The sequence below is a fragment of the Arachis stenosperma genome, chromosome 9, assembly GCF_014773155.1.
Source record: "Arachis stenosperma cultivar V10309 chromosome 9, arast.V10309.gnm1.PFL2, whole genome shotgun sequence".
NCBI classification, from domain to species: domain Eukaryota; kingdom Viridiplantae; phylum Streptophyta; class Magnoliopsida; order Fabales; family Fabaceae; genus Arachis; species Arachis stenosperma.
In genome coordinates this window covers 164230986-164258384 of record NC_080385.1, presented here as the reverse complement: position 1 = coordinate 164258384, position 27399 = coordinate 164230986, and the positions used below count along the sequence as shown (strand labels likewise).

At 36.0% G+C, this 27399-nt stretch overlaps 1 pseudogene; it reads right to left on the bottom strand.

Annotated features, from left to right (window-relative positions):
* Positions 1-26455: 26455 nt before the first annotated feature.
* On the bottom strand, positions 26456-26984 carry LOC130950413 (oxygen-dependent coproporphyrinogen-III oxidase, chloroplastic-like; annotated as a pseudogene).
* Between the last annotated feature and the right edge of the window lie 415 nt (positions 26985-27399).

Below are 27399 nucleotides of genomic sequence, written 5' to 3'. Positions count from 1 at the left end.
CACCATTGAAGCTCTGAAGCAATGTTTGGAGGTGAAGGGCAAGCCAGTGGGAGCTCGATACGGTCAACAAGTAATGGATACAGGGCGAAGACCCAAAATCGTAGTAAGGTTACGCGTGTACCAGAATGGTGTGGTTGTGGCTGCCGACCTGTGCTCCGGTGGTCTGGGACATATTCCAACCCAAATAAGCCCTTTTTTGGATGCCCAAATTATAATGTTAGCTGTAATTGTTGGTTTTTCCTGATTTTTCATTCCTTCCCCAACTTCTAATTTGGTTATTGAAACATTTGTTGATTGCAGACAATTGGTAAAAGATGGTGTGGTTTGTTTGTTTGGGCAGATGTTGGGCAAGAGGCTGTGCCTGCAAAATCAGAAAGTCTTAACTATAATGATGAGTAGAAGATGACAGAAGGTTGGAGGCTGGAAAAATTAGAATCGGATGTTAGGAGTCAAAAGTTTATGATCAAATTATTGTTTGTGGTTGTTTTTGTAATGTTGTTGTTCTTACTAGTGATATTTTGCAAACTTTGATCTCAATGTTGAGTAATGATGCGATTGAGTTCATATGTGTAATATTTGCATGAATGGAAAAAAGTTGCTCAACATGTAACTGTGTTAGCCAAACTGTGTAATATGTGTAATTCTGTTTCTGCAACAAAAGTTTATGCTTCTAAGGTACCAAACATGACATCCTAAACAGCTTTTCAAGCCCCAAAACATTTTTAAAACCTCAAAGACACATTATTCTACTAAAAACACTAAACTATCATCAAAATGCACTAACCAAGCTAAGCAAGAAAATCAATTATTCAAGAAATAAAAGGTAAAAGAAGGAAAGATTTAGAAGGATATTACCATGGTGGGGTGTCTCCTACCTAGCACTTTGGTTTAAAGTCCTTAAGTTAGACATTTTTGAGTGAAGCTTGTGTTATGATGGCTTGTGCTTCCACTCCTCTTTGAATTACCATCCAAGTTTCCTCTTGATTTGACCTCCGGGGTCCCAAATGAAGTGTTTCAAACTCTTTAGCAATCCCAAGTAAGTAACTAGGATCCATAGTTGTTGACTCTTTAAACCAATGCCTGGATCTCATACTCTAGTCTCTTGTTCATCCTCTTGTTGATTTTTATTTTCGCACTTGGATGAACATCCTCTTGAATCACCATTGGAACACTTGCACACCCCTCAAAATCCACTTGATTGAATATTGCACCACATTTGAACTTGAAATGTTGAATTGGCTTCTTTGATGAGCTTTTGATTTTCTTGCCAATTGACATTTTTCTCTACAACATCTACTATTCCAAGAGTTTGAAGTTGAAGATCCGTTTCTAGAATAGCATATTGATGTGGGCTTAAGAAGCTTGTTGGTGTGATTACAACCCACTCAATTTGCTCTTTTACATGCATCTTCGCTTCTTGGTAATCCAGTTCTTTCTCAACCTCCTTTAAATCTTCCTTATCATCACTCAAGTCAAATATTGGAGGTTGTGTAAAGTCCACATCAACATCTTCTTCAAATTTAATGGAGGGAGATTCATGAAGGTCATTGAAGGGATTGACCAAGTTGGACAAAAAAATCTTGAATAATGGAATCCACTTGATCACTCTCCAACAATTCTTCAATTACCTCCTCTTGTGCTTCACTTTGTAAATTCTCATCTTCTACTTGATTTTGCAATTCTTTCTCCATTCCACACTTTTCACTTGAGCTTGGTTCCTCACGTTCATCTATTAGAATCTCTTGGTTGTGGGATGAATGCAATAAAGCTAACCGATCAAGAGTTTCTGCTAAGGTAGACATAACTTGCTCTTGCTTCTTCTGAAACTCCTTTTGTTCTTGCATGAGCACTTGAAGTGCTTCTTGTGTGGATTGATCCATACATGAAGATGAAACTTGAGGTGAGTTGACAATTAAGCTCATGAGGGTAAGAATTTTGATTTTGTATGTAATGAGGTGGTGTATAAAATTGGCAACTAGAAAAATAAGTGTTTGGGGTTCTTGGGGGTGAATTGTGGTAATGGTTATAAACAAAACCTACTAACAAAAGCAAACAAACAAACAACCAAAAAGTCTATTTGCACTATTAACATATTCACAACAACCTAGAATATAGCACCATTTGCATTTTTCCCGGTAACGGCGCCAAAAACTTGACGAATGGCATTTGTGCCAGTTTAGAATTTCTCCAAACAAGAATCACTTCGTCGGTAGCATAGTCCAAACCGGCAATTAAATTCCATCAATCAAAGTTCAATTCAAATAAAAATCAATCGAGAGTCATTCAACCTCGAGTCATCTCTCTCGGAATTGTAATTTGGGGATGTCACATTCTAGGTCGCGAGGAAAAAGGGGGGTTTGAATCAAGAAACGAAAGATTAAAGAACTAAAGAACGCTAAAAAAGAAAATTAACGCTATCAAAAAGGGAAATAAAGTCAAAACTAGTGAAAATGCTATAAATGCATAAAAGAGCCTTGACTTGGGAATAAGAACTAAGGAATCCTATCATCGTCATAACCACAACTATGGCAACTATAAGGAGTCAATCTCGCTTCATCAACCCTTTGCATCGAGAAGTAAGTCAAGTAAGCATAATTGACTTTGATCCATAAGTCCTAGCTAACTTACCAATTAACCCAGAAAAAAGCTAGCGTCAATGGAAATAAGAGTCAACTAACTACCTAAGAGTTGTCACTAAATGTCAGATATTATGACTCTAGTATCCTAGGAACTCATTTCCTAACCAAGGTGTGAAAATCTACTCAAAATTACCAAGTAGAATTTTCACAAACACTTGGCGGGCACTAAAGAAAAACATGATAAATTGCAAAGGAAAATATAAACTAACAGATAATCTTCACAAAATTGTATTTCTTTTTTTATTTCAAATAGTATTTTCTATAGGATTCTTAAATATTTATGTAATGTAGTAAGAGAGAAATTTGATATTCATCAAGTGGATTGAACCCCCTCCCTCGACGGGCCCGGAGTAGTGCCTCTCTCCCACAACAGTAGGAATGGGGTTACTATTTTACCCAATTCATCCATAAAGGCAAGGGTTCCCTATTCCAAAGAAAATCAAAGGCTTTCAGTCCATTACATAAAAGCAATGGGAAAAATGGAAGGAGTCGAAACCAGAAGCCACATTTATTGTTCTTAGAAACAAATAGGAATAACCACGTCTACAAAATGCCAAAAATGAAAGTTGGGTTTCTATTGAGCTGCTACATAAGATCATCTTTTAGGGCTGAGGAGGCTACCTAGCAATCCTCTCCTACCCATTCAAAGATATTAAAGAAGTTTTTCGCATCTAAGGTCCAACCGCCTGTCACTACAAAAAAGGGGTAAAATGGCATTGATATTAAGACGGTTTTAAAGAACCGCCATAATATCGAGACATTATGGCAATTTTTGTTGCTGCCGTAATTGGCTTTGTATATTTTGGCGGTTCTGGTGATTATGGCGGTTTTGAACTGCCATTTTCACACGTATATAAAATAAAAAATTGCAATCCCTGGCTCATTCAACGTTGTTCTTCCTTCTAGGGTTCTCCTCTCTGAACATACGACGCTCTCATCTCCCTTCTAGCTATTTCTCCTTTGTCTCCTCCGTGTAAAGAAGCTTTCCGACAATGCCGTTCTTCCTTCTAGGGTTCTCCTCTCTCCGCCAGTTACGATTTCTCCAGGTACCTCTCCCTCTCAAATTAAACTGAAACAGTTATTCTGTTAGAGAAGCCAAAACCGAAACTGAAATGCTATTTTATTTTGTTTTTTCTGTTAGTGTTGTGGAGACGAAGATTCCGGTGAGAGGCAAAGCTCTGGTGGCTACAAACCTCAGCATTTCGATTCCAGAAGGCACCGATTTCTTTGTTTTTGTTTGGTTTAGGATTTTAAAATTGTTTTTGGTGCTGATTTTTGGGGGGTTTTTGTTTCTTTGTAGCTCTGTTAGGGATTTTTGGGTCTTCCGTTGAAGCATTGGATTGACGTTGGTGCGGGGGTGGTTGACGACGATCTCAGGTCTTCTTTCATAACTTTACCCTCTCTCTCTCTCTCTCTCTCTCTCTCTCTCTCTCTCTCTCTCTCTCTCTCTCTCTCTCTCTCTCTCTCTCTCTCTCTCTCTCTCTCTCTCTCTCTGAACTTAGATCTTCTATTGCTTACTTCTATTAAGGTGTTTCTCTGATCTCTGATCTCAGAAAAAATCTGTCATAGCTTAGTTTCACAAAGCTTACATCCTTATTTGCGATTACTTATTAAGGTTCGGATTTTTCATGTTTAAATTTCTATACGTTGTTATCTTCTTAAAATTATTCTAGATTGTTTATATTTGCGCTCTATTTATCTGAGATGGCTAAATTTCCTTCTCTTTTTTTCCCTTGCAACTCTATAAATGACTTAGTCGGCTGTTAGAAATTAATTAAAGTGGTTACAGTTAGCTAGTTAATTTGTTAGGTGCTTGGTTGGTGATGTAAGGAGTTAAGAGTGTGTTGTTGCTCAATTGTTTATCAAATCTAAAGTCATTCATGCGTTCCTCTTGGTAGGAGAATTTGGTTATGAATAGGAGGAGTGAATCTTTACTGCAGGTTTTTTATATATATTATTTTAATGTTGCTTCTTGGATTTGCATCGTGATAAAATCATGGTTCTCGTCTCTAATATATGTTAAGAATAAGAGTATGTGAATTACAGAGGAGAATAAAAAATGTATGTGAATTCTGCAAATGATTTTGTCACATGTATCATGATTAATTCTCGAACCACCTAAGAATTTTCTATCTGCCAATATCAAAACATCCTCCTCCTTTTTTAACCATGCTATATATGCTTTATTGAATAAACTTCCAAAATTGTGCAGAGACATTTTAACATATGGATCTAATTTGAAGGCTATAGCTAATATATGATAATCTATACCATCTTCATATACTCTCGTTCCATTCTCTCATCTGTTCATCCTTCACATTCTCCATCTCTCTCTCTCTCTCTCTCTCTCTCTCTCTCTCTCTCTTTTCTCTCAATTCCTCGTGTTCAGGTATGTGTTCTTCAATCTTAATCTCCTTTTGTCTTTACTTTCATGTTTGCTACTTTTTCTTGAGTCATTCTGTAAGACCCAAAACCTTTGAAAAGTATTTTTATGAGTAAGTCTCAAATCATATAGTTATTTATAGCCTTAATTTCAGAAATTATTTTATTAAAGATAATTAAGGCAAGTTTTGATTTATTGAATTTGAGATAAGTTATGATTTTTATCCAATTTCACAATTGTTGGATTATTTTCTATATTCAAATTTATAAAGTTGGTAGTTATGAAATAATATGGATTTTACATGATTTTGATTAAATGAGTAATATTTTAAATATTATTACTGCTATTTTGGAAAATGAAGAAATTAAGTATATTATTTCTAATTTTTAGATTTGGGCATTTTATTGAAAATAATTTGTAAAACGGAGGAGCAAATAGTATTTCTATACATTAATTTTATTGGATTAGAATTTATTTCTAATTTCTATATTATCCCTATTTTTAAGTAAGATTACTAAAATGCCCCTAACCCTAATTTTCAAAATAATGAAACCCTAACCCAATGACCCGTTACCCGACCCGGTTCCCTTCACTCACACTCAGCAGCAGCAGCTGCTGCCCCTCTCTGTACAAACACACACACACACATGGTTCCCAAACCAAAGGAAAAGAGAGAAGCGGAAGCAGATTGAGGGAGGAGGAAAGGCGGCGCGGTGGACGCCACTGTCACCGTCGCCGCCGCCGTTGACAAAAAAGGGGGATAAGCAAGGGAAGGGATCCGTGGAGAGAGAGACGGGGAGCTTCGGCGGGAGAAGGACTTGGCGCCGCCACTGTTCCTGTGTTCCCCAACGGCGCTGCTGCAAACAAGCCGGAGAAACTCGTCCTTGCTGGGCCGCCGCCACCACCACAAGGGTTTTGTCGCCGCCACTTGTGTCACCACCGACGAGCACGAAGAGAGAGAGAGAGAAGGAGATCGGGCAGGAACAGGGGAAGCCATTACCGCCTGTCACCGTCGCGTGCCTCTGCTGCGTCGCCACCGCGTCGTCGCCGCGCCTGGTTGCTGCTGATGAAGCCACCCCCGTTACTGCTGCTACTAGGGCTGTCGTCGTCCTTACCAGCTTCCTAGGGAAAGTCACGATAACGCTCCGTTTCTGCTTCTCTTGTCCGCCGAGACAGGAGCTCATGGGTGGGGTAAAGGCCACTGTTGTGGAACGGACGTGCGAGAGGGAAGCAAGATGAATCCTCTCTGCTTCTGGTGCTCTGGTCTGTCGCCGGCGCCGCCTTCGCCGGAGCTGTCGTTGTCAGAAAGGGATTTCGGACCGCCGGGAGTGGTTCTGTGATTTCCGGGAGCACCGTTGGAGTTTCTGGCTGCCCTTGCCATCGCCGGAAAAGTCTATCGGTCATCGCTGCCGCTTGGGGTTGACAGCCGGGTTGCCGCCGGACCGGTTCGGAGACTGGTGCTGTGTCGGTTCAGCCGTTCCTCCTTCGGTTCGGTAAGCATTTCGATTTGAAAGTCCTTTCGCTAGTATTCTGTTATTTCACGCTGAGGTTTGTGGCGTTAATGGCTATAAGATTGAGTTTCGGTTGTTGTATGTTGCGTTTAGAGTTGATGTGGTTACTGCAAGAGTGAGAAAAGCTGAGGTTTTGGTTGCCGGTGATTTCGAGTTGAGACGGAAAGGACTCTGTGAGACGTTTGGGTTTGGATTTGCGTTTGAGGTAGGGGCGCTTTCCAAAAAACTATTTTATGTATTGGAATTATTACATATGGATATGATGTGAGATTGTGTATTTGGTGATTGTATCTGCCTTATGTATTATTTGACTGACTCGAATGATTAGGATGTTGGTTTGGCTGAATTGTTGTACGGCTTGTGAAATGTAATGTTTTGAAGTTGATTCTTTGAGAATTTGAAATCTGAGTTCAATCCGCTGATGATTGATTTGATTTGAGTTAATTGTTTTGATGATTTGAAAAGTTGAATGCACTTTTGAATTCAGCCTGGTTTACTTAATTGATTCGGTTTGGACAAATGATTTGTTACTGAGCTGTTTCTTTAAGGCTTTGGAAATGAGTTAAAACGGTGATATTGAGTTGATTTTTGAAATGATTTCCTTGAGATATGCCACTGAGGCGACTGTTGGATTTAGCTTACTTTTGAATGATTTCTGGTTTTGAGCTGTGAAAAGGAATGAGAAACGGTTTAGCAGGGACCCGAACCGGGTGGCAAAAGTCCAAGTTTTAGGGGAGGTGCTGTCGAAATTTCTACAAAATCCTAACCTTGTTTGAAAAGTTATTTAAAAAGGGTTGGATTTGAGAAATTGTATTATTTGACTTATTAAGAGAATATTTATGTTTTCAAGCTTAATTTATTTAATGAACCTTATACTTTGAATTCGGCTTATTTAGAAATGAACTATTTTACCATTGAATCCTGAAGGAAAGAGGATGTTTTAATATTGATTTCAATATAAAAGGAGTTTTAGTGATTTTTAAAGGAACCTAGACTTTTGATTGAGTAATCAAGTTTGAGGCATTTGGAAGAGTTGGAAAAATGGGTTCCAAAAAGAAACCTGAAAATGGTTTGATTCAAATGAACCGGTTCCGTTTCAAATGAGTTGATTTTGGACCGGGTTGGAAGTTGTGATTTTGTATGATCGGTCTTATAATAAATTCAGTTTTATTTACTTGAACCGAGGATTTATGATTTAAGAGTTTCAATGAATTTAAGGAATTATATAAGTTGACCTTCCCTAAAGATTGGGACTCTGCCGAGAGAAACTTTGTTATAAAATCCCATTGTGGATGGGTGATTTGAATGCTTTGAAAAATCCTTAACTTGCCATGGTTGGAAGTTTGGAAAGAGAATGCCGAGGTGGCTCGTTTTAAAAAGGGAACTCACTTTGAGTAAATTGGCTTATGAGCCTGAGATGATTTGAGAAATGAGATTTCTAAAAGCCAACGCTTAAAAAGAGTCGAAACTTGATTTCAAAGTGAAATGAATTGAGAAAATGATTATGGCTTAGATGCCGATTTCATGAATTTGATGATTTGAATGTGGAAGTGCTGTTTGTTGAGAGCCGGAATGGCCGTGTATGTTTATACATATTGAATGGTCTGGATTGAACCGTGAGCCGGAATGGCTGTTATATGAATGTGGGCTGGTTCTGGAATGAACCGTGAGCCGGATGGCTGAGATGGATGGTGATCCATGGATGAGATTGAATGCATGTTATGCTGAATCATTGATAAATGTGAATGTTGCATTCCACTATCGGAGTACGAGTTTCCCTGGGTAGTAGCAGGGCTAGCCACCACGTGCTCAGGTTGAGATTGATACTCTTTGACCTATGTCAAAGGGTGGCCGGGCACTGTGAAAGACCCGGATGAGCTCGCCCCGTAAATATTCACCAGTGAGGGTGATGGATATAGATCATGATTATGATCAAGTTTATAATGAGTTTAACTCGAGTTGGGGATGCAGGACAGAGGGACAGTCCAATGGTTAGCTACCGGGACTTGTCGGGTTGGCTCTATAACCGACAGATGATATATCAGCCACTAGGGACAGGCATGATCATATGCATCTATGTGACATTGTTTGGGTGTGCATATTGTACTTGGTTTGCCTATGTGATTAACTGCTAATTGTTCTACTTGCAATAAACGTTGTTTGTGTTGCATCTTCCTACTTGTGTTTGCATTTGGAACTCTGTTGGATTGTGGTGGATTGGTTGTGGTTGGTTTGTTTGGGCTAGGCCGTGGTTGAATGAGATGGACGATGGTTGATTTCGGTTTTGTGTTTGTTTTGGATAAGATATGAAAGGTTATTTTGGTTCAGTATAGATAAACCTTTTTGAAATGCTTTGATGTTTGAGATTGAACGGTTCCTCTTTCAGAAAAGATTTCCGACTTTTCTTTTATTGTAATCTGCTGTTTTTGAAAAAGAGGCATAGGACGGTTATTAATCACTGGTAGGCTTCTTCATGTATCTATTACAGTAATTCCCAAAAAACCCCTACTGAGAACCTTTCGAGGATGATGTTCTCACCCCTTACATTTTCCCCTTTCAGGATATGGGCGCAGAAGTTACGAAGAATTTATTTAGTTATTGTTGTGATGTTGTATTGCTTTAGATATTAATTATTGTACCCTCGCCTTTATCTTGATATTCTATAAGAGGGATAGGAATTGTATGGTTAATGTCTTTAATATATTTATATATATATGTGTATATATGGATGTACTCTTATGAGTTTTTGTAAGTGGTATGGTTTCTTTGGATGTACGTTATCGAACGAAAGTATTTTTGGGAACGGTATTTGCGGTTTAAAGTTTCAAACAGGCTCATATTTTAGTAATAAATAGTATAAGAGTCATCGTAATGTCCGAGCTATCAGAGTAGCGCAGCCGGAAGCGTGAGCTTTGGTAGTTAGGGTATTACACATTCAAAGGGTGATTTGGTGCAAAATTTTTATTTTTCTTACTTTTTGGTATGTGCTTATCAGTTTTGTTTTGCATGGGTGTTTCAGATTTCATTTCTAGGGTTGATTGATGTAATAGTAATGTGGGTGAGAAGTGTGTGTCATTGTGAAAATGTGTACTTGTCTGGTCTAACTCTTATCGCATGTTACTACAATTTTTGTGCTAGTTTTCTTAGTAGATAATGTCATAATGTGTTTCTTAATGTCAACTAGTGTAGGATTTTCTTGCATTAGATCCTTTGGTAAGGGTCACTCTCCTCATCCTTCTCTTGAAGGTTTTGAGGATGAGAAAGAATGCATTACCATTGGCTCTGATGAAGATGAAGCTAAGTAGTTCAATTCCTCCTATTTAAATATATATATACACCATCTAATAACTAACAATATATATTCCCATAATTAAGTTATATATATATGTCATGGTTTTAAATTATGGTTGCAGTTGTAATGCTTCGAAATAATGTTGATACAAAAAGTATTACAACAATGATAGATGTAACTTCAATTTAAAACCATGATTTCTGCACTAGCTTGTGCTCAGTAACAAAAAATTCTCAACAATATTGATGTTTGTGGGGCATGAAAATAACTCACAGTGATAAAGCATATGAATTTTCTTCAGAGATCAAAATTAATTAGCATGTATGTGTGTTTGTATTGAATGAAGGAAATTTAAATGCTTCATTACTGAATTACTATGTAATCCTCGATTATTATTAAGGATTTAATTAAAGTGTTTGAAATCTTTCTCATATTTTGATTTTTTTTAATTTACTGTGTATGATGAGTGTTTGAAATCTTTCTCGTATTTAATTTGCTCTTATATGTGAATTTTTTTAGATGAATTCAAATTCATAATTATCTACTTATTATTAATATATGCTTTTTTCTTGTATTTTTTGTGCTCATAATAATTATATTTTTGTTGTAGGGATTGGATTAGGAGAGTGAGATTTCATCACCAAAAGAGTTAGAAAGTAGGTCTTCTGGAGCAAGCAACAAGGAAGCATGACCTTACTTGATATGTTAAGACGTATATTAAGGATTATATGCTAAGACGTATTATTGAAAAATGTTAATTTGATACTTTGTCTTTGGATTATGACATTTCAATTATGACTTGGATTATGACTTTTGGATCATGTATGAATTAAAAATCATCTTATGATGTTTGATTTATGGGTATGCCTTTTGGTTATTATGAGATTTTTAAGTGAGTTTCGAAAATATCACTTTAAATTGGTGGTTTCAATCTTATTTTAAAAAGCATAAAATTGTCATCATAATTAGGTACAAACGACGGTTAGAAACTCCCATTTTAAATGAAAATGATGTCATTATACGCTGGTAAAAATGGCAGTTAAAAACTGTCATTTTAAACGAAAATGATGCCATTATAACCTGGTAAAAATGGCGGTTTGAAAATGCCATTTTAAGTACAAAAGATTCCATTATAACCTAGTAAAAATGGCGGTTATAATGGTAAAAATGGCGATTTTTTACCGCCATTTTAAACAGAAATGATGCCATAACATCCTGGTAAAAACGGCGGTTATAGCCGCCATTTTAAACAATTCAAAAACCGTCATTTTATGTGAAAATAATGGCGGTTACAAACCGCCATTTTAACCCTAAAAAGGCAGCCGTATTATCCACTGGTTGTTACGGCGATTTTCTGAAAATCGCCATAATAACCAGAATGGCGCCAAGAATAACGACGTTTTTTGGAGGCACCATTTTTGGTAATAATGGCAAAAAATAACCGCCGTTTTAACCCCCTTTTTTTGTAGTGTGTGGAACTTGAGCAGGCCCTACACGACTCAGAGAAAAGCGTCTTCACCGACATTGTAGCAGAATGGCATTCAAGAATGAAGGTATTCTATTCACCTTAAGAGGCTAAGGGGTCGGGTCCATTGTGCTTGTCATTTGCTCTTCCGACAATAGCTCAAGGACTTTTCTTATATGCCTACCCAATGACGGATCCAGAAAATTTTGTCCATGGGGACAAAATATATATAATATAATAATAATTTTTATAATTGTATTATAATATTATAAAATATGATTATTCCTCAAATTATTTAACTAATAAATTAAAACAGTAAAATAATAATTTAAAATAGTAACAAATAATTTAAAATTCTATTCTTCTGGAGTTCATCTTTTTCTTAAAAATATTGAATAATCTTTTCATTGTCAATACAATCAAATATCTCTCTTTCTATATATGTGACTAAACACTCATTTAAAAATTTATTTTCCATAAGGACCTTTTTGCAAATATGCACACCTATCTTTGTCTCTGTCATTTGGATGATAACTTAAAATCTTTGATCATTGTCCTGGATCTGCTATAAGACTCTCTACTTTGAATTCTAAAACCTCCTTTTATTAGAAGAAGTCGACGAATTGTTTTGGGATCCAACCTCCAACGATGAAGTTCTTTTGAAATATTTCTCCATTACTAATAGAATAAAATTATAAACCTAAGTTGATTGACTAATATAAATAATTTACAATTTTACACAAATTAAAAAATACAGTATAAAATTATATATACAAAATTGATAATCATGCATCATTCAAATTGATTTCTAAATTCCAACAGCAACAACTAATGAACTAAACTGCAACAAAATTCCAACAACAACAACAATTTGATTTCTAAATTCCAACAGCAACAACTAATGAACTCAATTCCAACAGCAACAAAATTGATTTCTAAATTCCAACAGTAACAATTACATAGATAGAATCACATAACTAAACTACAGAACCCAAGAGGCAATTAACAAAAAGCAATTAACAATCATCATTCATAAATCACGAATGTATGTACCAAGAGGCAAGAGTGAAGAGTCCAGACTAAACTGCAGAACCCTGAACTCCACGAGGCAGAACCCAACAGCGATGTGGCACCCAAGACTAGGAGGAAGAGGAAGAGGAAGAGGAAGAGGAAGAGGAGGAGGAGGAGGAAGAGGAAGAAGAAGAAGAAGAAGAAGAAGAAGAAGAAGAAGAAGAAGAAGACAAAACCAGACGCCGAGGGAACGCAGCGGCAGAACCAAACGCGGGCACGCGGCGATGCAAGGAGAAATCAGCAGAGACGGAGCCAACGCGGGTGAAAGGCTGAATGAGACAGCGATAGAGAAACTGGCGGAGTGGGAGAGTGGCAGCAGAAGGCAGTAACTCTGGAGGGCTGGACTGCTGTAGTCTAGAAGCGGAGGTTGGAGGTTGGAGGCTGGAGCAGAGAAACAAAATTAAAAAAAGGGAGAAAGAGAAAGGTTAGAGATTTGGAGGGTGGGGTCAAAATTAATTGGATAATGGGGGCAAATTAAATATTTCACTAAGAATTACTCACTAATTTTTCAATCTCACTGGGGGTAGTTGCCCCCACTACCTGCTGAGTACATCCGTCTCTGTGCCTACCTCTATTAGTAGTAGGTGGGATTCCCTTCCACTTTCGATGTAGCTCATAGCCTATTCTCTAGTTCTAGAAATCTTACTAATGCCTTAAATAAAAATAGCTACTTATGAAATTGGATAAATTACTTAGTGATGAAATTCCACAGAATGAGCAGTTGTAGGCCTTTAAGGCCAAATAGAAGGAAATCACTAGATTGAGCTATTATTTATCTTAAGTGGGGGAGTCCTCCATCTCTATAGCTTAGGCAGGAAGGATAATTGAGTGAAACTATCTAGAGAATTGTAGTTCAAATTCATATGGGGAGCGGGGGAGGTTTAGATAAGAGGGAGGAGGACTGTGAACGCCCGTCCCATGAAGCGCCAGGGAACCATGCGTTCCTCCTGGGCTGGGTTCAAGGACAGCAATCAGCAGCTTCCCCTGTAGTCATCAGCTCGTTCTTGAAAAATTCGATCGGGTGTTCATAATCTGAAGTAAAGGATTCGAACCTTTGCATGCAGGTACCAAAAATTGATGCCTTACCACTTGGCTATACTCCATACAGCCTTTTTTTGGACGGTAGAATGAACAGGAAGAGAGGGAAGGGAGAAGTAGGGCTCGAAGAACTAGCCGTGCAAGAACGTAGGAATATAGCAAGTACTCACGGACCGACTACAACAGGCTCGCAACTTTAATCTAATAGAAATAGACGGTAAGCTCTCTGCTCTATTTGCTTGCAATGCATTTACCTATCAACGTTGGTGAATGCTTCTATAGCCTTAGACTCATTACGCTGTTCATCCACTTACTTAAAGACTCGTTATGCTGTCCACCGAAAGTCGGTAACCTTCGTCAGCATTTGGTACTCTCTCGACAATTTCAATAGTTCATTTTAAGTCTTTGGTATAATGAACTACAAGCCCTTTAGAGAGAAATAAACAAAGCTTGGTTGTAGGAACCGACGGTGACGAAGATTACCAATAACAGTTCAATAATAACAACAACAATATTCACACAGTTCAATGATAACAACATAGTGCAATTAAAAAAAAGATCTGAAGAGTAAAGACAGAAAAGAAAAGATAGACAGTAGAAGAGTGAACATAATAAAAGAGAGAGTGGAAGACGAAGAAGAAGACACAAAGAGAGAGAGAGAGAGAGAGAGAGAGAGAGAGAGAGAGAGAGAGAGAGAGAGAGAGAGACTAAGGAAGAAGATGCCAGCATCGACATAAGAAGAAAAAGAAAAAGAAGAAGGCGCCGGCAATGAGCAAGGTCATATATAATCATTATCATCGCCGCAGAACTCAAGGTTGAATTTAACTCTGAGCTCAACGTCAATTCTTACGTCAAAGCCAATATGTCCGTTGAGTTCGACTAGGTCCACGCTGAAACTCACTAGCTCGCCTCTACGAGTGAGGGAGGAGAAAAATTGATTTAAAAAATTAGAGTTTATATAATTTTAAATTAATTAAAAATGTCAAATAATATTTTATTGTGCTATGTTATCTATTTTTTTTTTGTTTCCCACGGTATCTCCCAGTCCAGCAGGTTAAGGGCTAATCCGTCGCGGTACTGAACTTCATTTAAGGGTTTGCCGCTGGCCAATAAGTTGATACATACATAAGGCGAGATTCGAACCGCCATGTCATCTAGTTAATTAGTCAGCTAAGCGTTTTTTGTTAACAAAAATAGGAGCAGTTAAAATTTGATATTTTTGTTAAATTTTAAGTTTATTTAAGAGTTTTTTTGTGTGAATAACATCTCTTAATATCCTTCTTATCAGCACTTGAAATTTTCGGATGCCAAATTGTTAATCATCTCTATTCTATGCTTTTGTTTAATATTTTTTGTTGGAACTTGTGATGTTTTTATTTGATGCTTTGAACTTTTTAGCTGTTGGGAAATTAAAATCGTATTGGGGCTAAGGAATAATTATCATTGCGGATTGTAGCATCCTAGGAAGATGAAAGAGGAGCTATATATATATATATATATATATATATATATATATATATATATATATGTTGAGGTCTAATTATTAAATATAAGTTTAATTTTAACTTTTTGAGAGGCAAAACAAGGGCTATATACAAAAACGTATATATAGATGGAGTAGTCTCAATTCAATTCATTTAATTTCCATGTTACGTTAAAAAAAATTCAGTAGTCTTAATTTTTCAAAAAATTAAAATGTTTGAGCATAGAATATTTTCCAGAACACCAAACAGAAGGGTTAGCATTTAGATTTGCTTTTAAGTTTTAATGATTGCAAAAACATAATTTTTTTCTTGCTCACAATGTTTTCTAATCCAATTGACTAACAATTAATGTATCGCAAATTTAAATTTTTTAAAAGTTTATTATTAGCTGATTAATTAATGCATGTATAAAATATAATTCAAACTCTAATACTTATTTAACAACCAATAAACTAATTACTCAATCAACTCATCAACTCAGGTCAGTTTTGCAAAAACAGTATGAAACTATCGATCCAATATACATAAACATACAAACATAAATATAGCCTTCACCGAAATAATAACGAAGATAGCGTAAAATTAATTATGCTAATAATTCTACTTGATTAATACAACTATTATTGCTAAAGTTTAAGCTTCACATGTATGTGATCATTCTTTAATCTCTTTTTCACAGAACCAATTAGCTCGTACTAGAAATTAAAATTTTCTTCGAAAGAAAGCAAAGAGAAAGTCATGAACTCATTAACTTGTCAGTTTAAGTTTGAATAACTCACTGAATATGCCTTTCAAGATCAAATTATAAATAAAAATATTTTTAATTTGTTGATACTAAAAATAATTTCAAAATATTTTACATATAAAAATAAAAAATAATTCATATGATAAAAAACTTTTTTATTTAATAAATCCCTTGTACATTTGAGATTTGACTCAGTTTTATGAGAATGTTTGGATATCTATTAGAAAAGTATATGTAAAAATAGGCAAAAATTATTTTTATAATTTTTTAAAAAATATTTTTAGTTATTGACAAAAATAATTACAAAAATATATTCAATTGGTATAAAATTACTAAACTTTAAGGATAAAAATTTCTCATTATTCTAAACATATTTAAAAAAATCATAAAAGGAAGATTTTTAAAATTATTTTTGAGAATATATATTTAATGGTTGAGAATTTTTGTCATATTTTAAAATATTTTAATTATATTTTTGTTGGTAATAAATTTAAAATGTATTTTTATCTGTTATTTAATAATTCAAGGATATTTTTTATAGTTTATATTTAAATATTTTTTTCCAGAAAAATATTTTTAAATTAATTGAAGTACATGCATAAAATGTAAAATAATAATTTTTAATTGAGCTCATCTGAGTTGCATTAATATTTTTTCATAAAATAATAAAACTAGACAGAAAATAAAAATATAAAACAAAATGAACAAGAACTGAATGTGAATGACATCCTAAGATTTGACATTCCAACAGCACAAACTAACTGGTTCCTTCTTGTGCCGCTCAATCTTTTTATTTCCCATTAATTTAATTTTGAGGTTGAAAAATGAAACATAGTATATGTGAGTAGATATGATATATATCCTCAAAAGAGAAGAAGGAGAATGAAGGAGAAAAATTATATTATTAAATATAGGTAAGAAAAAGACCTATGAAGCTATGTTAGGCCCGCTATGAAAAGCAACTAGACTGTGTTACCTTTGGCTACACCTTCTTAGCTTTTTATGATCGATTTCATTACCCTTCCCATCCCCTATTATTTACTTCATATTTCATATTTGAGTGTGGTCCTTTTTCTTTTGGATCTTTCTCTTTTCTCTTATGTTCCTCAATATATAATTAATTCCATTATGATCTTCTTTCCCTTATCATTTATTCTCATTAAATTTCATTTGTAGAGAGAAAGCTAAGCATGGTAAGGTTAAATTGAATATTTGTTAGTTTATAATGAACAAGCATTCAGAATAGGGGACCTGCTATCTATATGGATTATTTTCATATTGTATGTGTACAATTTTTTATAGTAGTAACATGGCAATTAAATAAGAGAAGAAATATAGATTGGAGGGAACCCTACCTATAGTCTATATGTATTATGTTTTCTCATTTAATTTCAACTTCTCTTTTTGTATTTAGCACTTATTGCAATGAAGACGTTAAAACATATCGTTTTAAAAAGAGAAAATTATATACTCTTGAGCAATTTGTATTAAACCGGAAAAAGGGGTGTATTTAAAGAAGGGGGTGAGGAAGGCTCTCTAGTCTTAGTACAAGGCTGAAGCTTTTAAGTTGGAGGCAATTCATGACAATTATTATGCCAACTATGACTTGTGGTAATGTGCACGAAACCGACTGAATATTGAAAATTCAACGTTATAACGTCTTTCCTCTTAAATGAAATATAATTATGGAAAGCATTCATTTCATAATGTTAAACCCTTTTAGAGCACTCAAAATTTGAAGAGATTAATTTATGTGAAAAAGTTGAAGAAATGGTAGTAGATCTTATATTCTTATTATGCTGTACATTTTGGTTTTAGATACTACACTACTTGTATAATTCTAACTTCGTTTTTAACTAAACATGTGAACTTTTAATTAGTAAATCCGCCCTCATGTGAAGGGATATATTTTTTATATATATAAATCAATATGTATAATTTAAAAAATATTTATGTTTTTATATCATTTTACATGTCTCTTTTAGAGTATAAACAAGATAAATATCTCGTTTATTATGTATTAGACTTTTTCATGAAGAGAAAAAAAAAAACACATGAAATTGAAAACTCAAAACTTACCCACTTAAATATACATGAGCCTATTTATGTATAATGATGAGATAGAGTTCACACTATGACTACTTTTATATCTATATATTCTAATACCCCTTTCAGGTTGGAACATGGATGTCAATCATGTCCAGCTTAAAGTTGAGACAGAGGAAGGTCTTTGTTGATAAAAATTTAGTGTACAAATCTGCTATATTATTTTCTGTTTTAATCGGCAGTATGTGATTTACTCGTATTTTATATTTTTTTCTGGCTATATGACAATTTATTTTTATCTATAATAACACAGACAAAAATAATAACATTCTTTTCTTTCTTGAATTTAATGGCGTAAGAGAAAAAATGAAAGAGACGAAGAACATATCTAAAAGGGAGAGTTTGTGGGAAACCATAAGAACGAGCTTGGACTTCATGAAATCAAGGGGAGAGGGAGCGTTTCCGAGTTGGAGAGAGGAGCGAATTTGATTGTCTTGGTCTACGAAGTGGTTGTTGTCGGCGGCGATAGTAGTGGTGCAGGAAACGGAGTTGTTGGGTCTGATAAAGAAAACCATAGTAGTCGTAAGAGACAAAAATACCACTAACATTAGCAGCCATCTCTTTCTTGGCATTCCCATTCATGCCTACATATGCTTCGTCATTGCTTAGTTTCTTACTTAAATTTATGAATCTCTTACCTGGGAATATGGGATTTGTTATGGAGGTGAGGTTCGATTCTTTTGAATTTGGAATTAGAGTTTATGGACTCCGAGACTGATTTAAATTGATCTAATAAACTTATCTTATCAGCAACAAGAAGGTACACTAAGCGAGTGCCACGCTAGCAGTTAACAGGCCATGTCAGCGAGCGTTAGCCACCTCAGCGCAGGAGATGACAGAAGGACTAACGCGACTAGGGTGGTTATCTTTCGAAAACGAATTTGATTAATTTTATCTTTTGAAGACGAAAATAAATATCAAAATATCTTTCATTGACGATTTTGACTATTAACTCATTTTTGTTTATACCCTAAATATGAACAATAAATTACATATCAATTCTATACTAATGTGTCATTAATATGTTAGTCTAAGTTGTCGAGGGTAAGTGATACTTTAACGTATAATTACCATGTTAATTAGCATCTCCAATAATGATATTAACTTCTAAGAATATAATTAAAGGTAAAGTAGTAAATTGGTTCTCTACATTTGGGCATAATTCTGTTTTAGTCTTTAAAATTTAAAGTGGTATATTTGAATCCAAAAATATTTTATTTAGTTTCAATGTAGTCCCACTGTGAGATCAAAGTTAAATAATTAACGGAATGTCCTACATGACAGCAATACAAGAACAAGGTTGATAATTTGAAGAACAAGGTCGATAATTTAGAGAACAAGTACAAGCTCCAGAGGCACAAAATCAACCGTGGATGCATCAACATTTATTTATCATTTTTCTTATAATTTAATTGAAATATTTTCTATAAAATTAAGAAGAATGATAAATAAATGTATTGATGCATCCACGGTTGATTTTGTGCCTTTAGAGCTTATACTTGTTCTCCAAATTATCGACCTTGTTCTTGTACTGCTGTCATGTAGAACATTTCGTTAATTATTTAACTTTGACATCACGGTAGGACTACATTAAAGTTAAATAAAACTTTTTTGGATTCAAATAGAACACTTTAAACCTTAAGGACTAAAACAGGATTACGTCCAAACGTAGAGGACCAATTTAATACTTTACCCTATAATTAAAATATATTTAAAATTTTAAAAATTATATGAAAAAAATATATTCTTTCCTCAAAATACTTATTATCTTTTTTACCAAAGACATTTATTTTATTCCAACAATGAAAGGAATACAAGCAGACCAAAATTCAGGCGAAAGCAACAAAGAAAATGGGATATCCAATAAAATCAACTAAGTGATGAATAATTAAACATAAACTTTTTAGACAAAAAAGAAAGAGCCGATAAATTAGGGTTGTAAGGTTCTGCTATTTTGTTTGAAGGAGTGGAAGATCTCGAAGCTGCCTCCAAGCTTTTTCTGGTGTCACCTTCATTCTCTCAAACACCCAAAAATTTAGCAATTTAATTATGCCAGCAGATAATAGCTGTGAAGTTGAGCTTGTCCTCTTTGTCGCTCTATTGCGCAACGTTTACCTTCAATCTCAGTCACTATTGATGGAAATGACTGTATGGTTGAAAAGGGAGGAATTTGGCCAAAGAGCTTTTCTCCCAAACGCTTCTCGCCTCTGCACAAGTAAGCAGACAATTATTAATTGATTCACGGTCATTGCAGCAACGGACACATTCTGGGTTTAAAGAAGTAAACCTGGCATTGAGGTTCAGCATTAATGGGAGGGCTTCATGGCACACCTTCCAGAGAAACAATTAGATTTTTTGGGGATTGCAAGTTTCTAGATTTGAGACCAGAGATAGGGGTTCCGCATTACGTCTGGGTAATGGTCAATTACAACATGGTAAAATTGGTAAGCAACGTTATAGTTTGATGCGACATCATAGCTGTTTGTCTTGTTGAGACACCATTGCAATTTATCTTCTTCACCCAGAAAGGAAAAGAAGGTGGTAGCCAGGGGTCCCAAAAACTTTAATTCTGCTCCCAGATCCTACTTTCCAGTTCAAGTCTTTCTCTACAACTCTGCGCCCTTCCAGGATACTGTGCCAGCCCCATGAAGGTAAAATTCCAACCTCTGTAGTTAATGCGTTTCCATATTTGAAATATATGTCCTTTAACATTCTGCTCAGTAGGGAATTAGGTTGCGTAGCTAATCTCCAAAATTATTTTCTCAATAGAGCTAGGTTCTTGACACATAAGTCCTTCACCCCAAGGCCACCCTCTTTTTTACTCTGTGTCATCTTGTCCCAGCTCACCCAATTCATACGCTTTTCTGTCCCCTTTTGACTCCACCAAAATTGAGAGAATATACTATGAATTTTTGATAGTAGAGTGTCTGGAAGACGAAAACAGGAAAGTGTATAGATAGGAACAACTTCACTTACTGCTTTGATGAGAATATGTTTTCCTGCGTTAGATAGCACGTTAAGTTTCCATTCCATAAGATTCTTTTGTACCCTTTCTTTGATTGAGTTGAAAGTAGCTTTTTTAGATTTATTGATAATAGAAGGAAGCCCCAAGTACTTATCTTGTGCACCAATATGAGTTATATTTAGCCAAGTTGCCAGAGAATTTCTGACTGTTTCAGGGGTGCTATTGCTGAAGAAAATTAATTATTTATCCATGTTAACATTTTTTCCACTAAAGCTCTCGTAGTCAGTTAATATGCCTAGAATGCTATCAAAAGATTCATCCGAGGCTTTGCAGAAAAGAATGGAGTCATCAGCAAAGTGGAGGTGGTTGATAGTGGGGCATCGCCTACTAATTTGTAGTCCTTGAATCTACCTGTTTTGTTCCGCTTTGTGTAGCAAAAAGGCAAGACCCTTTGCACAAAAAAGAAATAGATACGAGGATAGAGGATCTCCTTTCTCTAGTTGGTTTAAAAAAATCATAAGGTTGACCTTCCACAACAGCTGAATAAAAAATAGTTGTGACTAGTTCTCGGATCCAATTAGTCCATCTAGCTCGAAAACCAAGCTTCTCCAAGATGAACCATAGAAAGTGTCATTCCACTCGATCATAAGCTTTACTCATATCTAACTTGATAGCCATTTCAGCCTGAAGACCAATCTTTTTTGTTTTTTAAATAGTGCATGCATTCGTGTGGAATCAAGATATTATCAGAGATAAGTTTTCCCTTAAGAAAGGCACTATGATTAGGGATAATTAAGCCATTCATACAACCTTGTAGCCGGTGCACTAGGATTTTTGAAATAATTTTATAAAACACTATAGACAAGCTAATAGGTCTCACCTGATTCATGATATTCGCATCAGGGATTTTTGGAATGAGGCAAATATTTGTGTGGTTGAAACCTTTCAGTATGCGCCCTCCGCCAAAGAAGCTATTAACTGCTTTGAACACATTACTTCCTACTATTTTCCAAAAGAGTTGATAAAACTTTGCTGTCATTCTATGTTCCCCTAGAGCACTCTAGGGGTGGATGCTGAAAGCCGCTCACCTAACTTCTTCCATAGAGACTGATCTTTGTAGTCTCCGGTTCGTGGTAGCTGTAACCTTTGGCTCAAAATCAGTTAGGAATGGTTCTGGGTTGGCCTGAAAGGAGGAAGCAAAGATGTCTCTGTAGTAATCCTCAGCCACGGATGCAATGGCCGAATTAGTTGTTACCGTCTCTCCATTCCTTCCAATTAGGCTCCAAATCTTATTTCTCTAGCTTCTAGTCTTGACTTTTTGGTGGAAGAAATGAGTGTTTTTATTGCCTTCTTTTAGCCATTTAACTCCAGATTTCTCCTTCCAATAATGTTCTTCTTGCAAGTAAGCCACTTCTAATCGATTCTCGAATTCTGAGATCTCCTCCTTGCCAGTTATGCCTGCAGCTCTTAGCTCCTCCAATTGGCCTTCAATTTCTGCCATAACTTTCCTGGAATTGGATTTTCTTGAACGTTGCCATGCCACAATTTGGTGTCTACAGTACTTTAGCTTCTAGGCCAGCTTATACATGGGAGACCCTTCAATCTCAATCCTCCAAGATTTTTGAACTATTTTTCGAACATCTTCCACAACACACCATCTTTCTTGAAACTGAAATCTCCTTTTCGATTGTTCATTAGTTGGATTAGTTTCGAGAATAAGTGGTGCATGGTCTGATCCAACTTCTAATAATGTCAACATAGTTACGTGTGGGCAGCTGGCTAGCCACTGTTCAATGGCCATAAATCTGTCCAACCTCTCTATCAATAGCTCTTCCGCTCTTCTTTTATTACTCCATGTAAATTGTTTACCTTGCATGCCCAAATCCGCTAACCTGTTATTCCCAATGAAGTAATTGAAAGTTGAGATTGATTGGGAAGATTTAAGTCCACCTCCAACTATTTCAGATTGGTTAGTGATGGAATTAAAATCGCAAAAAATCACCACTTTACCTCCCAATTGTTGTATAATGGTTGTAATGTCCTTAAATTGTCGCTGCCCCACCTGATCATTACAGCTCATATGAACCCCATCAATGTCAAAGTCTCATTCAACATAATGCTAGTCCACCAACTCTTCCTGTCGGGTCAACCAGGAAAAATTTAGAGAAACCACACGACTTTAACTTTCTTTCCACCATTCGAGATTGAGTTTTGATCTCACAAAGAAAACCAATCTCGGGGGAGTGGAATTTGTTGATCCCTTTAAGGTTATGGATTGTTATGGGTCTTCCCAAATCCCGACAATTTCATGTAAGTATCTTTATGGGCTTGTGGGTGCCAATTGATGGCTAACACCCTCCACCTCAGTGTCTCAGTTTTGCATTTCATCTAGGCAGATTCTCTTCCAGCCTTCTTCCATCTCCTTCCCTTCAGATCTTCTCTTGGTTCCACTAACAAGGCTATAGTTCTCTCTCCCCTGTCTAGCCATACTCTTTAGGCATGAACCTCTCGCAAAGATCTTCATCGGTACTATAATACGCTCACCGGTTATTCAGTATTTAATTGCAAATTTAGTTCCCCTAGAATAACACGGTTACCATGATACTCCATAGACCTCCACTCCTCCTCAGGAATGATTCTACTAGTGTCTTTTACCTTGTTTTTCTTGTCCTCTACTTTATCATTTCTTCTACTGTCATTTTCTTTCATGTTGAGACTAGAAAAACTATTAATCAGCTATGTTGGGGTTAGTTTCTTTCTATTCCTTATTGATTTTGCTGCGGACCTAGCAGGGGTTTCACCATCATGAGTCCTAAATGTATCCACCATCTTTTCTATCTGATCTACCCTCAACCACTCTTCAATCTGGTCTTGATGCACACATTCATTGGCTGAGTCTTTAAACAACTTATTACATGTCTTTGCCTCGTGCCCTATATGAGCACAATAAGTGCAGAATTTTCCAAGGTGTTCATACATCTGCCCTACTTCCAGTGTTCCTTTGATCCGGTCTAATGACTCGTAGATTGTCTTTGAATTTTCTGTCGCTATTAATTTCTACCCTTGTCTTGATGATTCTTTATTCCTTCCCCCTGACATTGAAGAAACTAATGTCTAGAGTCTTCTGAGCTTTCCACTTAGTCAGTTATCCACTTCTAATGTCTTACATTTTTTGGGCAAACTCCAAAACTGCACCTGCATTGGAATGAGTCTAATTCGGCTCTCTGTGGCACTCTCCCAGTCAGTCAATTTTTTTAAAATGCAGAACATAGTCCTTAAACAACTATGGAGATCCCCTTCTATTCTCGCAGCCTCCCCTTCATGATCGAAGAAAAGTGGTATTGATGATCTCCCATTGTTAGCTACCCTGAATCCAGTCGAATCCCCTCATATGGTTTTAAGGGCACTGTCTAGCGTCCCTACCAAGAAGGTTTTGTCAGTAAAAAATCCTTCAACAAGGCTTTTAGAACAGGCGTTGACTCTCTTAGAGATATCTCCCTCCTCCAAACAGATAGGTCCATCATTCTCTTCACCACTATCCTCGTTTCTCTATTGCCGGTTATCCCTTCTATTTTGCATATTGACAACACAATGCAATCAAAGAGAGAGAGCCGATTGATGAGTACTGAACAACGATCAAATCTAAAAAAAAATTCTTAATAGCCACCAAAATCCGGAAACAGAGCACCCAAACTCTAACAGAGCACCAAAATCCTATTAACATGACACTTTTGTCTCAAAATACTACTATATTATATAATTAAAATATGAGTTTAATTTGTACATTCATCATATAATAAAAGAAAATGATATTTAGTTAGTTGTTACAAAAGCAATGTTTATTTCTAAAGATCAACTAGAACAGAAAAGTTAAGATTTAGTATTATATTTGGTGGTGATAAATTAAAACTAAAATTTTAATCTAAAAATTTAAAATTTTAATTCTTTCAATATTTTTAAAAAATAAAAAAATTAAAAATTAAAATTTCTAAAAACAAATACCAAAATTTTAATAATATTTTTTTTAAAATACCCTTATTAAACTTTTTAAATTTTCATTCTACCCTTTTTCCCATATTCCCTTCCTAGTTTCTACGTTCAGCAACGACCGTTACCGCTTCCTTCTTCTCCTCCTTCCTCCAACCGCAATGCCCTCTTTTGTTCTCTCTCTCTCTCTCTCTCTCTCTCTCTCTCTCTCTCTCTTCTCCAGAACTTAGGTGTAGTGGTAATGTCTCATCCCTCTGTCACTGCCGACATCTCCCCGTCCCTTCCCGTTTAATCTCTTTCCTCTTCCTCCTCCTTCTTCTTCCTTGGTTCTCTCTCTCTCTGTTTTCTTTCTTTCCTTCCCAGCTTCTTAAGTTTTTCGCCCTCTTATGCTTCTTGCTTTGTGTGCTTAATTATTAATCTTATGCGTGACCATTGTGATTTTTATTGGGTATTACCGAAATTTATGAAACTGTAATTTCTAATGGTTATTTCATGTTCCTTGATTGTGCATGTGCTGTCATATTATTGCTGGAAGTAGTTGTTGTTTTTTATCCCAAGCTCCTTAATGTTAGTATTGGAATCTCTTCTATATCGTATTTGTTCTTGCCTTCTCATGGATTACAATGGCTTGGAAGTTTATGAATTTTTTTTATTTTTGGTTCAACATTTGGATATTTGATTCATTAATATGCATTGAATTTCTAGTTGTGAAAAAAGAGAATAGAGTTTGTGCATGATTGCTAATTAAGTTGACTTTATTGGAGATTGTTTAAAACTTTCTGATGATGATAATTTTGATAAGAGAAAAGGACAAATTAGTTCCTGACCTTTTAATCCGCGGACATTTTCGTCCCTGACCATTGGAAAATACTTTTAAGTCCCGGACATCCCTAAAAATTAGACGGATCAATCCCTCCGCTTACCTGGCTTAACGGCATTCCCACGTGGCACGTTAGTGGGATGGAGCTTTTGAAAAAGGGACACATAAGTCCCTGTCACTCAAAACGACGTCATTTTGTGTGCTACCTCTTATATACACTCTCATCCCTTTCCTTGTGTACAATGCCTATTACACCTATAGAGCTTTTACAGAATTACATTAAACCCTAAGGAAGACCAAAGATCAAACGCAAGAATACTCTGTTTCTCCCTCTAAAAAAACCACCATCCAGACTGAGAAGGTTCCGGTGTGCATTCGATGTGGAAGAGGGAGAACCATATACTCTGTTTCTCGTCTTTTTTATAGAGATTTCCTTCGTCGTCAGTGATTTTCTTTCAGTTTTATTCCTTCTTTATTGAGATGCATGCTGATGAAAAAATCGAGTGTTCTTGTTCTCCACTTTCAACAAGTTCGCACGAGATCTTTGGGCCCATTTAATCTCTTCTTGATAGAAGAGTTCGTCTAAGCCTGCCTGTGCCCTTTTCAAATTCAGAATTGTTTCTTCAATTTGTGAGTGAGATGTAAGTTGTCATATGACTTCTTGTTTTCCTTTATTTGTTTCGGAAGCTCCCCAAATTTCTCTTTTCTCCATTCTTGCAATGCTTTGCTCCCCAAATATATGGCCTCTTCCTTTTTAAGCTCTCCCCATGAACATCGATTAGGATTGGACAATGGTCTGATCTGTATCTTTGAAAATGCTTTATCACTCCTTCTAGGAATGCTTCCTTCTAATTTATTATTGCCACTGCTCTATCTAGCCTTTCTTGAATATTTGCTTCCCCAACCTGATTGTTAGACCAAGTTTAAGCATATCCTACAAAGCCAAAATCTAGAAATTGGCATAAGTAAGATTTTGAGCTATATGACAGACAAAAGTAGTAATAATGGTATGAGAAACAGCTCCAAAATAAGGATGGAAAATCATAATCTGCAAGATTAGGGCAAATGGGTTCTTTGGATGCAAAACCTGAAAAAGGTTGATGTCATTTCCCATTCCATCTGAAATTGAAAAGAATTGAATGGGGGAAACACTTACGGAGCTGATTCCAGCGATGAAGAATGGGATTGGACCAGGCTTCTGGTCAGGAGAAGCGACAGCTTTTGCAGCGCGGTAAGCTCCTGGCGGAATGATGCCGTAAACAACGGAGACATTAACTCCAGCCTTCTCCCAAATGGCCCCCGTCCTGGAGAACCCTGCTGATGTTGCCACCGCCGCTGGGCCTGGACCAAACATCCTCCTTGAAGTTGGCCCCGCCATCGGCGGCCTCAAGGGCGGTGCAGACGGGGTCCTGAGCTTCTCTAATCATCTTCTCGAAGCGGGTCCTTATAGAAGAGGAGGAGGAAGAAGAATGGGCCATTTAGGGCCAAACAGAAAACGACGTAGTTTTAGGGTTGAGGGACTTATTTGTCCAATTTTTGAAACTATCCTGTTGACTCATCAGTCCACGTGTGTATCTATGATGCCAAGTCATCAGAACGGAGTCACGTCAGACTTTTTCGTTGAATCTGACGGAGGCATTTGGAAGGAGGGACTCATCCGTCTAATTTGTTTGAAGGTCAGAGATTTAAAAGTATTTTCCAATGGTCAGAGACCAAAATGTCCGTGGGTTAAAAGGTTAGGGACTTATTTGTCCTTTTCTCTTTTGATAATGATAAGTAGAGGGATTAAGATTTATTTTGTTTTCATTTTTTAATTAATAAAAATATTTAAATAATTTTATTTTAAGAGCAATGTTATATAAATATTATTATTTTTTACTAGTAATAATTTAT